Source organism: Giraffa tippelskirchi, chromosome 1 (assembly GCF_054371585.1).
Source record: "Giraffa tippelskirchi isolate mGirTip1 chromosome 1, T2T-mGirTip1v1.2.pri, whole genome shotgun sequence".
Classification (NCBI taxonomy): Eukaryota; Metazoa; Chordata; class Mammalia; order Artiodactyla; family Giraffidae; genus Giraffa; species Giraffa tippelskirchi.
Window position 1 is genome coordinate 7028979 of NC_137275.1, and position 19122 is coordinate 7048100.

The following is a 19122-nucleotide window of genomic DNA, read 5'->3' on the forward strand; positions in this document are numbered from 1 at the left end:
TGGACCTGAGAGGCACAAAAGCCTCCTGGGTGGCTAGTGATACTCGAGGGAAATAGGGAGTCTCTGTGACAGTCAACTCATTGGAAAAGACTTTGATGCTGGGAAAGATTGAAGGCAAAAGGAGAAGAGGGCAGTAGAGGATGAGATGGTTGGATAGCATCCCTGACTCACTGGAACAGAATTTGAGCAAACTTTGAGAGATAGTGGAGGACAGAGGAGCCTGGTGTTCTGCAGTCACCAGGGTCTCAAAGAGCTGGACAAAACTTACCGACTAAACAACAAAAATGACTAGAAGACTAGCTAGTGACCTCCTAGCTGGTAGTACCTCCATTTTTGGTTTATCATCATTGGTAACAGGTAGTATAATCCAGCTCTCAAATAGGCAACTGGTCAAAGATACAAAGACAAGCAGAAAGCCAAGACTTAGGCAACATTTAAGAAAGTCAGTCTAACAATCAAGTCAGCAAACTCAACCAACACTAGTTGTGAGAACTAAGGAAATCAAATTAATGTAGTAAATACAGAGAGATGAAAAAGGACACTGAATTCAAACAAAGAGACTTGACTGGAGACTTTGGATATAGAAAGTTGTTGAAATAAAAGGAGAAATTAGTAGATGTACTGAATAGCAAACTGTACAGAAGTGAAAAGAGAACTCATAGTTCGAAAACTGTTGTTGCTGACAAATTTTCTCAAAAGGCAAAGTTAAATAGCAAAAATGAATACAGTAAAGAACGATTAAAAACAGGAAGTTCTAAGAGGAATTCTGAAAGAAAAGAATGCAGAGGATAGATAGAGTCAACAAATAATGAAAGATACATATTCTATTTCAGGAATACTTGAGTTAAACTAAAAAGGACTACTGGGTTTTGGGCAAGAGGAATATAAAATGACCACATCCAGAAATATTGTAGAATAATTACGGGCCACCAAAAAAGAGGAAGTCCAGAAACCTTCTGGACAAGGGGGAGAGAAGCTTCTCTACAGAAGAATAGGAATCATATTAGCATAAGTCTTCTCATCCATATCATTGAATGGGAGAAGAAAGTAATAACTGTCTAATCAGCATTCTATACGCCAAGAAAATAAAGTTCAATTCAAAAATGAGAGGATAAAACAAGCACATTTTAGTGACTGGGATGTTTCACCATCCCTTAAGTTTGACTGAAACAATTGCTAGAAATTGCAGTTGATGAAACAAACCAAAATAAATCTAAGAAGAAGATATGGGGTAAAAAAAGAAAAGAGAAAACAAAAAACAATAAAATGTATTTCAAAGAATAAAAGTGTTTTGATTATTAAAATATATGATAAATAAATCTCAGATTCGGTAACTGAAAGCAGACCAAAGAAAGGTGAGAATTTAACATTTGATTAGATTTCATCCTATTTGGGAAGAAGTTATAGACCCCAATTAACTCTAGATATTGATAAAATAAAAAAGCAAAACACCTTAAGTATAGTTGAAAACTATGAACTCCCACATGGCACAAAGGACCTAACTGAATCCTGTGCTTTGAGATTTGACCCCACGTTTGTCTGGTTTCTACCTGCAGGAGGCGGTGTCCTTACAGGTGACCTCTGGGCTGAGCCTTTACTCAAGAAAACACAATATTGCCGAAGGGCAGAAAGTGCCACATTGCCAAGCCAGTTTCAGTAGTTCTCCACTTACTCCTCTCCTGCAATTTTCCGTTTTTCTGTGGTCTCCCTTTAAGCTCCCTTAATACCCTTCTTATATTCCCTCTCTGTCTCCCTTGAAATCCTCAGCCACCTATGCCTTAGTTGCAGTGGAGCTCAGTCTATGCTGGAGACTCCCTCACAGCAGTCATAAGAATACATCTGTCTTGTTGCCTTTAACAAGAGTCCAGTCCTCTCTTTTTTTAGCACTCCTGTGTTCCTTGGTCCTTATAGTCAAAGCTACGGTTTTTCCAGTAGTCATGTATGGATGTGAGAGTTGGACTATAAAGAAGGCTGAGCGCTGAAGAACTGATGCTTTTGAACTGTGGTGTTGGAGAGGACTCTTGAGAGTCCCTTGGACTGCAAAGAGATCAAACCAGCCAATCCTAAAAGAAATCAATCCTGAAATTTCATTGAAAGGACTGATGCTAAAGCTGAAGCTCCAATACTTTGGTCACCTGATACAAAAGAGCTGACTCATTGGAAAAGACTGTGATGCTGGGGAAGATTGAGGGTAGGAGGAGAAAGGGGCAGAGGATGAGATGGTTGAATGGCATCATTGAGTCAATGGACATGAGTTTGAGCAAGCTGCCGGAGATAGTGAAGGCCGGGGAAGACAGGTTGCTGCAGTCCATGGGATTGCAAAGAGTCAGTCTTGACTTAGTGACTGAACAACAACAATATTCATAGAAGAATTGTTTACAATAGCTGAAATGTGGACACAACTAAAATGTCAATCAACAGATGAATTGAATAAAGATTACAGTCTATACATACAATGGGATGCTGCTCAGCCCTTAAAAAGAAGGGAATTTTGCAGTATGTGACAACACAGATGAACCCTGAGGACAGGCACCGAAAAACAACCACTGTATGCTTTTATCTATTTGAGGGATCTAAAATAGCCAAATTCACAGAATCCAAGAATGGAATATTGATTGCCAAGAGCTGGAGAAAGGGAGAAAGGAGGAGTTACAAGTGAATTGCCAAAATATTTCAGTTAAAAGTCCGTCCCTTTTGTTTTTCTCACCGTGTTAAAAGTTTTAAAGAGGAATTAAAATGGTAAAAGTAAAACCTGTAGCTTCTGAGCCAGAGGAGACTTCAAAGAAAGTCTCCTCGAGGAAGAGACAAAGAAGCTGAAGGACAAAAATGGGGCGGACTTGGCAAAACCTGGGGAAAATGTATTTTCCTATGGAGGCCACAACAAATGCAAAGGCCTGGAGTTGGGAAAATGCTTAGTGATTTGGAGCAACAAGTAGAAAATAAATGTGCCAAGAGTGAAAGGTGGGAGAGTGAGAGGTGAGGTTGGGGAGGAAGGCAGGGTGGTTCACAGGTCACTGGGTTGGTTGATTTGAGGGCACCTGCATTCCTGCCTAGGTGTCTGCAAGGATGCCGAGTGCTTTAAAATCCAGCTTGTCTCTCTCTCTTCCCAGGCAGGGAGCTCAAAGAAGGCAGGGACTGGGGGGGATTCTTCCCTGATGGTCCAGTCGCTAAGACTCTATGCTCCCAATGTAGGGAGCCTGGTTTTGACCTCTGGCCAGGTAACTAGATTCCCACAGGCCACAACTAAGAATTTGCTGCCACAACAGAAGATCCGGTGTGCCGCAGCTAAGACCGGGGCAGCCAAATAAATACAAAAAATATAAATTTTTTAAAAAGTTTGTGCCAATCTATTAAAAAAAAAAAAAAGAAGTAGGCAGAGACTGTTCTCATGTATTTCCCCAGCTGTTCAAAGAGTAGTCAGCTCACCGTAAGTGCCCAGTGAGTGGATGGTTGTCAGCTCCTGAGCTTTTATCTCTTCCCCCATGAAGTCTGTAAACCCTGCCAGATTTGAGATTGAAAAGGAGAAAAGAAGCTGTCTTATGCTTCTTCACAGAATCCAGAGAGTTTAGAAAGAAAGAATATAGCTGCCATCAAGTCCCTGAAAAAAGGTCCAGGCTTTGCGCGGGGGGTGGGGGGTGGGAGGTGGTGGGCTTCTCCCCAACATGTAACTCATCTATGATCCTTCTTACTTTCCCCATGCCCCCATCACCTTGACCTGAGGCAGCTTGGACCTGGAGAAGTTGAAAAACAGGCCCCTGAGTTTAAAATCCAAAGCGTTTTCCTGGGATATGTGCCCACATGTTGCCGGTCATCCTACCGCGGCTGTCCTGCAAAACTGGAAGATTGATACACGAAGTTCCAGAGCTTCCATCAGACACAGTTAGATGTCACTTGGCGGGGGTGGGGGGTGGGGGTGGTGGTGATGGGACTCTGCTGGCCTTTGCACCCAAGAGAAGTTTCTCAGGAGATTCCCTGCTCACGCTGATCAAGCAAAGCGGAGTGAACTAATGAACAACTCAGTGGGTTTATATTTTCCTGGAAGAAAGAAAGTACTAGGAAAAGTGACTTGCTGTTTCACTGAGAGTGCCCAGATAGTGCTGTTGACTCGACTCGCCTTACAGGGGGCTGGGGAAGTAGTCCTGTCTCCCCACTCCCCACCGCCATGGAGCTCATGAACTTATTCTTTGAGAACTGAAACCTTCCGTGTCTTACCCTAGAAATACTCAAAGCTATTTTGACTGACACGCCTTTACAGTCTAAAAGGGAGAATTCCAATTCTGTAGAGAGGTCTTCCGTGCCTTGGGGAAATCTAGAGTGATAGACAGGGATCCTTTAGTCTAATTTTCTCTGCATCAGAGAGCAAGGTTGTGTAAACCTTGATGTCAGTGATTGCATGATGCAAGATTGTTAACAGAGAGGGCTCTGACTTGGGCATTTTGAAGATTAAAAAGTTCTTCAGGTGACTCTGATATGCTCGCATAGTTAAAACCATCACTTTAAAATAAGAACAGAATATATTCAATTTCTCTTGAGTTTCATGTTTAAGTGTGTGTGTGTTTATGTGTTTGAGGAGTGGAGGTGCCTCCAACTTGTATTTCTGACTGTTTTTGGAAGGCAATTTTGAGAGGCACTGATTCCTGGAACAAGCTGAGTTTATAAATGTCCTTACTCATCTTCTTAAGGTGTGGTTTAGATGTATCCTTCATGAAATCTTTTCTGATTCACACGAGCAGACTTGATCCTTCTTCTCCTTTGACCTTACTCTACCAGGAACAAACATGTATTCAGGTCCTCATAACCCTGAATGATAATTTACACTTATCTGTCCCCACCCCACCCCCAGCCCCATTCATAAAGACCTACTTCATGGCTGGGGTAAAGTTCTTCTTTCTCTGTAACCCTAGTTGCCTGTAAATATTTGCTGACTAAATGAGATTTAATGGACAGGGCAATAATCCCAACCTAGAGACTGCAACTATAAAGACAACAACTAACAATCACAAGCTATTTTCAATGTTAAGTAGTTTTTATGAATACTGAACATTCACTGTTAAATGTTTAGCTTTGGCTACATGAACTGCCTCTGCCTGATGGTTACGTTATCAACTCTGCCAATACTGCTTTCAGATAGGATATTGTTGTCTATAAGTGAATCAATGAAGAAATTATTCCTTAGGCTGTAGGATTTTCTTTCTTAGTAGACAAAATCATTGAAAACTTTGTGTCTTTGTGGGGAAGTTGAAAACAATAAGAAGAAAGGGATGGCTGGAACTTTGGAACATACTGTCGCCCCAAAGCTGTAACTGAGTGAGGCTTAGAGATAGGGAGAAGTGTGGCTTTGCTGACGTTCTCTGAAGCCAGGCAGAGGAGACTTGCATGTTACAGAACAGTGGAGGCTTCCCAAAGGGAGACACATAGAAACAACCAGGAGAGCAAACAAACCTATGCAGGATCATGACGTTACTAGGAGACAGAGATACCATGACCTTCAGTTTACCTGCAAGTAGAGGAGAGGATGAATTCCAACAGAAAGGGTGTGAGTTTAAGAGGAGGCTTAAGAGAAGGGTGGAAGATAGCAGAGCACCTTGAAAAACACAAATGAAATAACCCTGGAAACAGAAAGTCAACTTTAAATGAGAAAGTACAAAACACAGGCTGCAACTTGGAAGTTCACAGCTCTGGAGACAGGGAAGGGTTTTAATTGTGTGTGGGAATGGAAATGCAGAATTTGAGAAGCATTACTTCTGGGGGGGGGGGGTTATATATTGAGATGGGGTGATACCCCTTGGAGACAAATCAATGAAAAAATGAAAGAAATAAGTAGGAATGATTAAGGACTCTCAGAGAAATAAATCCTCCTTTCCCCATGCCACCATAACCCAAATTACCCATAAAAGAAATGGAACAAAAGGGGGAAGAACCAAGGAGTTCTTAAACTAGGGACCCTGTTTGTGAGAAAAATAAGAATACAGAAAAGCATATAACATCCATATAAAATTATTGTAAAAAAATTGAAAATGAGAATCAAAGCATTTCTCCTGATGAAAAGTCTTACCAGAAAATTCGAAGAAGCAGAAGAAAACTCAAAACAACTGGAAAGAAACACACCAAAGTAAATTTATTAAGGGATATGAAATAATACCTTAAATCAGAAATATGAAAACTAAGACCAGAAATAGACTCCCCTTAACTCCCCTTCCTCCAAAAAAACTACTTGGACTGGGGAGAGAAATTGAGATAAAAATATATCAATAATGACGACTCTGTAATGCAGGAGACCCAGGTTCAATCCCTGCATCAGGAAGTTACCCTGGAGAAGGAAATGGCAACCCACTCCAGTATTCTTGCCTGGAGAATCCCATGGACAGAGGAGCCTGGTGGGCTACAGTCTATGGGGTTGCAAAGAGTTGGACACGACTGAGCAACTAACACACACAATGAAGACTAAATTACAAAGTACTGATAGAGTAAAAAATTTAATAAGGGGTATTGAAAAAAATTTCAGAGGGAAAGTGGGTGAAATGCAAAGCAATTGGCAAAGGTGGTCCAGCATACCTATGACTGGAGAAGAGAATCAAAACAATGGACCAAAACTAGTATTTAAAATTGTAAGTCCAGAAAAGTCCCATAATCTACATGTTGCTGCTCGGTGCCTGCTCAGTCGTGTCTGACTCTTTGTGACCCCATGGACTGTAGCCCGCCAGGCTCCTCTGTCCAAGGGATTCTCCAGGCAAGAATACTGGAGTGGGTTTCCATTTCCTCCTTTAGAGGATCTTCCTGACCCAGAGATCAAAACTGAGTCACCTGTATCTCCCGCATTGGCAGGTGGATTATTTACCACTGGGCCGCCTGGGAAGCCCTAATCTACAAGTTGATAGAGTTAAAGGATACGAGGAAAAATTTATCTGAAACAATCAACTGTGAACGATCAACTAGCTAAATGAATGAAGTTCAAAGAAGAAATCTTCAGGTCTTTCAGGTAAGAGAAGGATTGGATTCTGGAAGGTGACTATACCGTAGTTCATTTAACCAACTCTATAACTGGACAATTAGGTCATTTCTATTTTTTTTTTTTTAATTTTCTTGGGGTATATTTGATTTACAATGTTGTGTTAGTTTCAGATGTACAGCAAAGTGAATCAGTTATGCATATACATGTATCCACTCTTCTAGATATAGGCCATTGGGGAGTATTGAGTAGAGGTCCCTGTGTTATATGGTAGGTCCTTATTAGTTATCTGTTTTACGTGTAGCAGTGTGTATATGTCAATTCTAATCTCCCAATTTATCCCTCCACCCCTTACCTCCTGGCGCTCATCAATTTGTTTTCTACATCTGTAACTCTATTTCTGTCTTATAGGTAAGTTCATTTGCACCCCCTTTTTTTAGATTCCACGTATAAGTGATATCATATGGTATTTGTCTTTCTCTGACTGACTTCAGTCAGTATGACAAACTCTACGTCCATCCACGTTGTTGTAAATGGTATTATTTCATCCCATTCTACATACGCATCACATTTTCTAAATGCCCATCACTGTCAATGGGCACTTAAACTGCTTCCATATCCTGGCTATTGTCACTAGTTCTGCAGTGAACTTTGGGGTGCATGTATCTTTTGGAATTATGGTTTTCTCCAGATATATGTGCATAAGTGGGATTGCTGGATCATATGGTAGCTGTATTTTTAGTTTTCTAGGGAACCTCCATACCATTCTCCATAGTGGCTGCACCAGTGTACATTTCTACCAACAGTGACGGGGTGGAGGAGAGGAGGGGCACTGCCTTTTTTTCCACACCTCTCCAGCATTTCCTGTTTGTAGATTTTTTTGATAATGGCCATTCTGACAGGAGTGAGGTGATATCTCATTGTGGCTTTGATTTGCATTTCTCTCCTAATTATTGATGTTGAGTATCTTCTCATGTGCCTTTTTAGGCATCTGTATATATTCTGTGGAGGAATTTCTGTTTAGATCTTCCACCCATTTTTTGCTCCTTAGAAGAAAAGCTATAACCAACCTAGACAGCATATTACACAGCAGAGACATTACTTTCCCAACAAAAGTCCATCTAGTCAAAGCTATGGTTTTTCCAGTAGTCATGGATGGATGTGAGAGTTGGACTATAAAGAAAGCTGAGCGCCGAAGAATTGCTGCCTTTGAACTGCGGTGTTGGAGAAGACTCTTGAGAGTCCCTTGGACTGCAAGGAGATCCAACCAGTCCATCGTCAAGGAAATCAATCCTGAATATTCATTGGATGGACTGATGCTGAAGCTGAAACTCCAATACTTTGGTCACCTGATGGGAAGAACTGACTCATTAGAAAAGACCCTGATGCTGGGAAAGATTGAAGGCTGGAGGAGAAGGGACGACAGAGGATGAGATGGTTGGATGGCATCACCAACTCAATGGACATGAGTTTGAGTAAGCTCCGGGAGTTGGTGATGGGCGGGGAGGCCTGGCGCGCTGCAGTCCATGGAGTCGCAAAGAGTCAGACACGACTGAGTGACTGAACTGACCGACTGAATGACCCATTTTTTGATTGAGTGCTATTGTTATCTTTACTGTTGTGGCCAATATCAAGATTATATTAAGACTGATCCTCAGCTGAGTTCCTCAATCCCCCCAGAGTGGGACTGAGTAGGAGGAACCCGGGGCAGCACCCTCTAGAGGAAGGGTGGTCGCTGATCCCACAAGATGCCATGTGTGGGTCTTTCCTCTCGGTTTTAGTTTGTGCTTTGATATGAAACTTGAGCTGGTTCCCTGGCTTCAGAAGGAAGAGACCCGTGCCCCTGGCTTTATCGCCCAGGTAGGTACTCAATGCCCGCTCCTCCCTCCTGTTTCGGGTTTCACAGCCCTGCAGTCATCTGACCTGTACAGAGGTTGCTGTTTCCGTGAAATGTTGGGGACCTTCGTTTGAGACTGAGGGAAGGAATGGTGTGCCTTTCGGGTCAACCCTCCATCCAGCCCACCCCAGCTGGGAAGACCCTGGTAGTCAATCCCAAGACACGCTCTGTGGCCAGGCACCCCTGGGGGACACAGAGGCAGGAAACCCAAGTGAGGCACTTGTCCAGCCCTCGACTCAGCCAGCAGCTTCTCACAACACTCTCCATTTTATCTCAGGAAAAAGAAAGCATTACCACATCTTCCTGTCAGCACTGGTCTGTCCTTCAGCTCTCACCACCCCCACACAAACAAGTCACAGGATTCTTGCTCAGAAATGTGCTCTGGGTGGCTCTGGGTCCTGTGATCGGTTTTTTTGTTTTTTTTTTATCTTGGGGAAGAGTTAGTCATTGTTGAGAAGCAGGTGAGGGTGGAGTTTATGCACCCTGACCCATCGTACTTGCAGAACAGGCACCATCCTGTTACGTTGGGGCTGCGGGGCGGGGCTGTCACCCAGCACCAGTTGACAACATTTATCTTTCTAAAACATTCAGGTCCACGGTGTGTGTTTATTTCACTGAGCTAATCCCAAGGGCATTGCCTCTTTTTGTGCATGGTTCAGTCTCTAAGTTGTGTCCGACTCTTGTGACCCCATGGACTGTAGCCCGCCAGGCTCCTCTGTCCGTGGGGATTCTCCAGGCAAGAATACTGGAGTGAGTTGCCATTTCCTTCTCCAGGGGATCTTCCCGACCCAGGACTTGAACCTAGGTCTCCTGTATTGCAGGCAGATTCTTTATTGACTGAGCTACGAGAGAAGGCCCATTTTTGGGCAAGGAAGGCAGCTGTGACTTCTGGACTGTGCGCGCAGATGAGCGACGCATTTCAGCCTCAGACTCTGAAGTGTCCTTGAAAGCTGCTCCTTGTCCTGCTTTTGCCTTAGGGAATAGAAGTATTGATAAGGCAGTCATCTTCTGATGACCATTGCCATGAGGAGAGGCAGACCTCGAGCAGTACCTTAAAATGGAAACAAACCAAAAAGACAGCAGAGAAATGGATGTGTGCTCCTGCTATTACTCCACACTACCAGAAGATGGAGTCATATCTATTTTTCTGTATGCTTTTCCAGTCAACAGATACAGTAGGGAAAACCTCTGTTGGTAGATTCATTCTGCAGTGAGTGATTGTAGTTTTGGCTTTATTTTTGTTCTCTGCCACCCATCCTTCCTCTTTCTTCACTCTTTCCCTCCTTCCTTCCTTCCATCTCCTCACCTTTTAAAAAAAATGAAAACAGCGTTATTTTTTAGAACCTGTTAGAGAAGCCCCTCTCCCTCCACTTAAAACGCACACACACACACAAACACGTAAAGGTTACTCCTCAGTTTTGGAAAAGATTAATATAGGAGCCATGGCCTTTCTGCTTGGGTGTCAATTCCTTCAGTTTTCTGCTCAGAAAATATAAGTTCAATAACATCTGCTCTATTTATTTAGTGCATGCAGGCTTCCCAGGTGGCTCAGTGGTAAAGAATCCGCCTGCCAATGCTGGAGACCTAAGAGACACAGGTTTGATCCCTGGGTTGGGAAGATCCTCTAGAGGAGGTCATGGCGACCCACTCCAGCATTCTTGCCTGGAGAATCCCATGGACAGAGGAGCCTGGCGGGCTGCAGTCCCTGGGGTCACAAAGAGTTGAACATGACTGAACGACTGAGCACGCATACTTATTTGGCAGGGCCTTATTCTAGGCCATTGAGGGCTTCAGAAGAAAGATAGACCTTTAGTCCATTAAGGGCTATTATCTGTCCTCAAGAGTCTGGGTTGCAAGATCTCACCATCCTACAACCTCCACATCAGGAGGTGATATATCAAAAGGTACAAGAAGCTAAGGCGACTGTGAGTGTTTTGGGAAAAAGGAGGGGGTGCCTCCAAGGATGAGCAGAAGGAGGTGGAAAATGTGTAGAATTTCAGAGAAATGCTGTTTCTTTTCTTTAAGCTTTATAATTTATTGTATTCATCCTCTGAAATGCTCTCTTGTGGTTTTTTTCTCTGTTAAAGGCCTAATTTCCCCCATTCATTCAATTCCTCTGCCTTAGTTTAAAAAAGAAGAATAAATAAATAAATGATTGATTGGAATCAAGTACAGTGATAATTTCCATAACAATATCAACAGTTTCAAAATCAGGCTCATGACTTCCCAGGGAAATTGAATCATGGCTCCTGGAACATCGGCTTCATGGAACAACGTTTGCTAAATAATAATCTGGTTTCCAATCAGGTGGCACCCTGAGCACCCTTGTCAGCAGCAAGGAAAATGGTTCCATGGGCTTGACAGGCAAGTGGGCCAGCCGCTCTCAGACACCCTGGCAGCACTCCTGGGTATGTGGAACTTACAGATTTTAATGTGTGATTTGGTTCCTGGGGAGGGTTCTTAGACAAATGGTCTGACTGTGGTTAAGCCTTGCTTGTCTTGGAACCACTCTCAGTTGGGAACCCGTTCTCTCTGAATCGAATTGCCAGCTTCTTTGCCCACATTTTCCGTTTAAGATTTCTTAGTGTCTCTTAGCACTGGTAAAGTCTTGGCTTTGCATAGTCATGCATAAGGTATTCACTGGCTAGAAACACCTGCCTTGTGTGTCTTGGTTTGTGGGCAAGCTTCCGGAAGGCTCTTTTGGGCTCAATTCAATACCTAGAGTTCTGAGCCATGCTGCGGTTTGCGGTTTGGAGAGGTCAGCGCTGCTGCCAGAAATGCTAAACCCTTGGAAGGTCAGGTCTAGTTAAGGCCCTGCAAGCCCAGTTTTCCTCCAGATTTCAACCAACACAGTCAGAGAGAGAAGGACATCTGCCAGCCATGGACACTGCAGACATTCCCATCCCAGCTTTCCATTCTTCGAGGAGATGTAGGTTGACCAGCTGGCTGACCCACCTTCACCAAAAAGTTCTGCAAAGGTTGTACACCTTGCTTTATCACTTAGGCTGTCTTCTCATCAAAATGCTGGCAAAGTATGGGCATATTCCAGCTCCTTACCTTTCTCTCTGGACAACCCACAAAAGCCAGGTACAGTAAGTCCCTTACATACAAACCTTCAAGTTGTGAACTTTCGAAGATGCAAACATGCATTCCATCAATGTCAGGCATGAGTGAAATCACAGCTTGCCCTCTGTCTCCTATTTCTGACCATCCTTCAGCTCTACCATCTCCCATCTCCTCTTCCCTCTCCAGTCAGTAACTCTTCTTGCCTGTTCACTGGATGCCAGCCCCTGTATGCCAGCTGTTGTACTGTGCCACTGAACTTTTCAAGGTACTGTACTGTAAGACTAAAAATGTTTTCTCTATTTATGTGTGTGTGTTTGTCTTGTATGTATTATTTTGGTGGAAAGTATTATAAACCTATTATAGTACAGTACTGTATATTGGATTGTGCTAGCTGGGTACCTATGCTAACTGATGCTGAAGCTGAAGCTCCACTATTTGGACACCTGATGCAAACACCTGACTCAATGGCCACCTGATGTGAACAGCTGACTCATTGGAAAAGACTCTGATGCTGGGAAAGATTGAAGGCAGAAGGAAGAGAGGGCAACAGAGGATGAGATGGTTGGATGGCATCACGGATTCAATGGATATGAATCTGGGAGATGGTGAGGGACAGGGAAGCCTGGCATGCTGCAGTCCATAGGGTCGCAAAGAGTCAGACTTAATGGACTTAAAGACAAGTTGGACTTATGAATGATGTCTCTCAGAACTGAACTTGTTCATATGTAGGGGACTTACTGTAATGGCTATTGTACTCAGTTCACATCTTGACTTTGTTCACCACCATGGAGCCTTAATGCAAACCCTTCATGTCTCCTATAAAATGGGGTTAATCAGAGTGTCTACAGTGCCTGGCATATAGTAAGACTCAATACATGCATTCCTTTCCTTTATCCTCAGCAACAGGCAAAAAAGAAAAAAAAAAACTGGGAAAGACTTTAGAAATAATCTATTAGAGTAATTTTAAAATATTTTAAAGCCATAAAGAATGCTTTGTAGGCATGAAACATAAGCCTATGAAATACATTTCATTGTGAGCAGAAACATAAACCTATGAAAGAGATTTAAGAAGAGCATCTCTGCAGGAGTGAGGACCTGGACGAGGTGGCATCTACCTCTTGGCTTACCTCGTTTTTTTCCCTCTCTCTTAGAAAACTCTTAAAAAGGTCTCTAGAGCTTTAAGAATTCCAAAGTTTATACCTTCACAACACCTCTGGACAGGGGACAACTGACTGGTTCAAAATTGGGAAAGGAATAAAACCAGGCTGTTCCTTGTCACCCTGCTTATTTAACTTATACGCAGAGAACATCATGTGAAATGCTGGGCTGGGTGAATCACAAGCTGGAATTTAGACTGCCAGGAGAAATATCAGCAATCTCAGACATGTACACAGAAAGTGAAGTGGAACTAAAGAATCTCTTTATGATAGTGAAAGAGGAGATTGAAAAATCTGGCTTGAAACTCAACATTCAAACAATGAAGATCATGGCATCTGGTCCCATGACTTCATGACAAATAGAAGGGAAAAAGTGGGAGCAGTGACAGATTTTATTATCCTGGGCTCCAAAATCACTGCAGATGGTGACAGCAGCCATGAGATTAAAAGACACTTGCTCCTTAGAAGGAAAGCTATGACAAACCTAGAAAGCATATTAAAAAACAGAGACATCACTTTGCTGACAAAGGTCCTTATAGTCAAAGCTATGGTTTTTCCAGTAGTCATGTACGGATGTGAGAGTTGGACCATAAGGAAGGCTGAGTGCTGAAGAATTGATGCTTTTGAATTGTGGTGGTGGAAAAGACTCTTCAGAATTCCTCGGACTGCAAGGAGATCAAATCTGTCAATCCTAAAGGAAATCAACCCTGAATATTGATTGGAAGGACTGATGCTGAAGCTGATGCTCCAGTACTTGGCCACCAGATGTGAAGAGCTGACTCATTGGAAAAGACCCTGAAGCTTGGAAAGACAGAAGACAAAAGGAGAAGAGGGTGGTAGAGGATGAGATGGTTAGAGAGCACCACTGATTCAGTGGACATGAATTTGAGCAAACTCTGGGAGATAGTGGAGGACAGAGGAAACTGGCGTGCTACAGTCCTTGGGTTTGCAAAGAGTTGGACACAACTTAGTAACTGAAAACAACAATAACCCCTCTTTTAACCCAATTACACCATTTAAAAATAGCAGGCCAAAAGAATAAAAGAGACATACGTGTGGTCATATGGCTAAAGAAAAACCTAGTCAGATTTGGCCAGTTTTTATTATATATCCTTGCATTAAGCACTGGAGATAAAAATGGGATATATAGATCTTCATCTACTCTACTTTCTGAAGTAAAATCGGGGCTTATGATCTTATAACAAGCACAAATTTTGATTCATTGTTGTCCTGGAGAATTAGAGATGTTTGGTTACCGTCAAGCAAAGATCTCTTCTGAATATGTAAACTAGTAGCTGAGACCAGATAACTTCATAAAAGATGACTAAGGCATCCTTGGCTTAGAATCGAATGTGTGGTCCAGAAGCTATTATAGGAATCAGAAGTGATAATCATCTGGATGGGTGGAGTGCATGGGGAATGCTCCATGGAGGATGTTGTCCCTAAAGGAACTCTAGAAGCTAGCCAGAGCACTGGCCAGCGGCAGTGTGTTAGTGTTTGTTGCTCTGTCATGTCCAACTCTTTGTGGTGGAGAGAGAGATAAAAACCATTAACTCCAGAGGACACTCTATGGAAGTGGGGTGAAAAACAATATATCTTTTTTTTCTTTGTCTTGAAAAAAGAAAGCATTACTTTAATCATAGGGAAATATCATTTTAGGAAATTGACAATTTTTAAAACAACTGCTCTGTAGTCTTTTAAAAAGTCATCCATAAAGAAATGGCTAAGGAAGAAATCCAGATTAAAGAAAATTAAAGATATGACATTGAGTAAGTTTCTTGGATATGTTGAGTATTAACTTTTTTTTTTTTTACCAGATATATGGTTTGCAATTATTTTCTCCCAGTTTGTAGGTTGCCTTTTCATTTTGTTGATCATTTCTATGCTGTGCAGAAGGTTTTTAGTTTTACATAATCCCACTTGTCTATGTTTGCCTTTGTTGCCTGTGATTTCAGCATCATATCCAAGAAATCATTGCCAAGATGAATGTTCAAGAGCTTTTCTAGGCATTTTACTGTTTTACATCTTACATTTGAATGTTTGATCCATTTCTGGGTTGATGTTTGTGGATGGGGTGCACATCCATTTATCTGCATGTGGATATCCAGTTTTCAGAAAATATTAATAGGTGTCCATGACCACAGGAAGAGAGGCAAAGGTAGCACAATGGTGACCCTTGTTGAATCTGCATACTATTCTTGCAAGCCTTTAAGTTTCCAATTATTTCATGATAGAAACTTATTTAAATCTCATCGAAGTATTGAATCACCTCAGTTTGACCCCAACAGTATATGTTGAAAAAAGTTGAAGAAACCACCAGCTTGCTGGGAGATGAAGAATCTACTTGAGAAGTTCAAGGTAGATTACACTGGAGTTGCTGGGGAAGGGGGTGAAGGACATGGACTTTATTAAGTGAGGCACCCCTGCAGAGTGTAAGCATGGAGAAGCCGGTGAGTGCAAAATGACCTTCTGGGAAGATTAATCCATCATCATAAGTACAGGTGAAGGGAGGCATCAGGAATACAAATTGGGGAGCAATTACAATAGTTTAGAGATGACGTCATGAAGGACTGGGCTTGGGGGTGTCAGTGAGGCCATAAAGGAAGGGGAGGGTATGAAGAACCACACAAAGGAGGAAACAGCAAACTTTAGGGACTCAGAAGGTGCTGTGGGTGAGGGGAGGGAGGAGCTCAGAATGAAGGCAAGATGTGAGGCTGGGTGGACAGCCCACGGGATGGACATGAGAGTCTATAAAGAGAGGCGGGCTTAACAACCTCCTTGACAATGCAAGAGATGTGGGTTCTACCCCTGGAATGGGAAGATATCCCAGAGAAGGAAATGGCAACCCACTCCTGTATTCTGGTCTGAAAAATCCCTTGGACAGAGGAGCCTGGCAGCCTACAGTCCATGGAGATTCAAAGAGCCAAAGAGCCGAACATGACTTAGCAACTAAAGTGAAGTGAAAGTCGCTCAGTCATGTCTGACTCTTTGCAACCCCATGGACTAAAGTCCATGGAATTCTCCAGGCCAGAATACTGGAGTGGGTAGCCTTTCCCTTCTCCAAGGAATCTTCCCAACCCAGGGATTGAACCCACGTCTCCCGAATTGCAGGTGGATTCTTTACAAGCTGAGCCACCAGGGAAGCCCTAGCAACTAAACAGCAAACAAATAAAGAGAGGCATTTAGGAGGCCCTGTGAGTTTGGGCTGATTGTGTGGAGATTGCAGAATGTTAGCTAGACCTAGAGACTCTATTTACTGCAGTAATTAAGAGGCCAACGCCAGGGGCCAATCCATTCTACCACTCCCCTGGCGTCCCCTTGGGCAATCAGTTAACCTCATTTGATGATTGTGAGGATGAATTAATGTGAGGGATATGATGTGCATAGGACAAGACTGGCCCTTGGTAGATGCATGCTTTCAGTCTCCGTCTATCTACAGCTTTTGTCTAGTTCTTGAGTGTCCTTGAAAGAAAGATGTGAAGCACTCAAATGTAATGAGGAATAAAGATAAATAATGGAGAAGGAAATGGCAACCCACTCCAGTGTTCTTGCCTAGAAACTCCCATGGACAGAGGAGCCTGGCAGGCTACAGTCCGTGGGGTCACACAGAGTCAGATACGACTGAGCAACTTAGGACGAAAGATAAGTAAAGGGCTGACTCATTGGAAAAAACTCAAGCTGGGAAAGATTGAAGGCAAAAGGAGAAGGGGGCAGCAGAGGATGAGATGGTTAGATAACATCACCAACTCAATGGGCATAACAGTGAAGGACAGGGAAGCCTGGAGTGCTGCAATCCATGGGTCATAAAGAGCTGGACATGACTTAGCAACTGAACAGCACCATCACCAGTCAAGACCAGGGCCGGGCAAATACCAGACTCAAATTCCGACATGTTCTGAAGTTACCAGCACCTGTGCTCTGGTTCAAGACCCCAAGAGCATTGCTCAGGACCACTTATCACCCATCAATTATTAATCTCACGGTGTTCACCATTTTGGCATTTGTCACTATTTGCTATAAGAAATGACAGTAATTATAGCAAATACAACAAAGAATGACTATTAACAGATTTTGCATCTGAATTTTCCTTAATTTGCCTCAAATCTGGCTCCCCAGGTCATAAGATTTTAAAACCCCAAGCGTTTTGGAAATTTGGGCCAGAAGGAAGAGTCCTCTGGCCGGGAGTCAAAAATCCTGCTTCTGATCCCAGCCATAACTTACTTGCTCTGTGACACTGGCCAGGTGACAACTTCTCTGAGCCCCAGTCTTCTCCACAGTAAGCACAGCGGGTGACGTGAATTCTGGGTCTTTCCCAGGTTTGTGGTTAGGAGCCAGAGAAAGAAAGAGGTTGGGGGGTTCAGGATGGTGAACACAGGTACACCCATGGCTGATTCATGTGACTGTATCGCAAAAACCACCACAATACTGTAAAGTAATTCAATTCAGTTCAGTTCATTCACTCAGTCATGTCCGACTCTTTGTGACTCCATGAACCGCAGCACGCCAGGCCTCCCTGTCCGTCACCAACTCCCGGGGTTTACTCAAACTCATGTCCATTGAGTCAGTGATGCCATCCAACCATCTCATCTTCTGTCATCCCCTTCTCCTCCTGCCCTCAATCTTTCCCAGCATCAGGGTCTTTTCAAATGAGTCAGCTCTTCACATCAGGTGGCCAAAGTATTGGAATTTCAGCTTCAACATCAGTCCTTCTAATGAATATCCAGGACTCACCTCCTTTAGGATGGACTGGTTGGATCTCCTTGCAGTCCAAGGGACTCTCAAGAGTCTTCTCCAACAACACAGTTCAAAAGCATCAATTCTTAGCCTCCAATTAAAATAAATAAATTAAAGAAAAGAAAGAGGTTGAGAGAACACTGGTGCCTAAATGTGCGGATTACAGACATGATACTTTGATGGCTCATAGCCATGAGATTCAACAAGCGAATATGTAGAAAGAGCTCAGTACGCGGAGGCTGCAGGGTGTGGACAAAGGCTCCTAGTGCCCCAAGGGGGGTTCCTGCCTCTCTGGGCCAGGCCTGGCCAGTTCTGCCAGCTGAAATGTCAACACGGGCGGTTCCTGTCTAAAGTCCCAAGGGACAAAGGATGCTTTGGGCCCTGGGACAGGAGCAGAGTCCTTTTCTGTTTGCCTCACAGAGGCCTTCCTCTTCTAGCCTGTGGGGTAGGCGGACTGTTAGTAAGCAGCAGGCAGTTTTCTGCTGAGTCACCCGGCTCAACCCCTCCTGGCTGGTGTCTGGGGCCCCAGATTCCCAGCAGGAGGGGCTGGCTCCCCTGAGCTGTTTCTGTTCCGGGGGCACGGCGAATAGCATTTTATTTGGAGGATCAAATAGCGTTCCTCAGAAACAATAGAGGTTTTTTTGTTTGTTTTTTTTTTATGGGGTAAGGTGGGCTGCTTGCCAGAGTGGCCTGCCAAATCACGCCAGCGAAGAAGGCCCCGTGGTCCCTGGGCTTCGTGCCACAAATTTGCATCCGTCAAACAGAGCAGGAAGCAACAGCCCAGAAGGGCCTGGGTTCCGCCGATCTTATTTTTACCACTTAAGACAGATGTGCCCTTGGTGGAGGTCCGCAGGCCCTGTTTCACTTCCACAGCTGCCACGCTGCGTAATAATAGTTGCTGACCTTTCACAAGCACTTTCCTGAGTGAAAGAGCCGACTCATTGGAAAAGATCCTGATGCTGGAAAATATTGAAGGCAGGAGGAGAAGGAGACAACAGAGGATGAGATGGTTGGCTGGCATCACCGACTCCCTGGACAGGAGTTTGAGCAAACTCTGGGAGTTAGTGAACAATAGGGAAGCCTGGTGTGTGCTGTAGTCCATGGGGTCCCCAACAGTTGGACACGACTTAGGGACTGAACAACAACAGGAGCACTTGCCAAGTGCCAAGCTCCCTACCGCGCTTTCAAAGCATCTTCTCCATCAGTCCTGCCCAGCTTGTGAACTAGGTTCTCTTTCTTGTTCTTGTTTACCTCTTGAGGACACTGACTCTCAGAGAGGTCAAGTCACTTGAAAAAGGTCACACAGCACTTAGGTGGGG

General features: G+C 43.6%; 1 long non-coding RNA gene across 1 annotated transcript in view; it reads left to right on the top strand.

Moving 5' to 3' along the window:
• The window catches only part of LOC145547292 (uncharacterized), a 53018-nt gene extending 43382 nt beyond the window's left edge, over positions 1–9636 (top strand). The window contains exon 3 of the long non-coding RNA XR_014083709.1: positions 6826–9636. This is a non-coding gene — a long non-coding RNA (uncharacterized LOC145547292). The remainder of the gene's footprint in view (positions 1–6825) is intronic.
• Positions 9637–19122: the final 9486 nt, after the last annotated feature.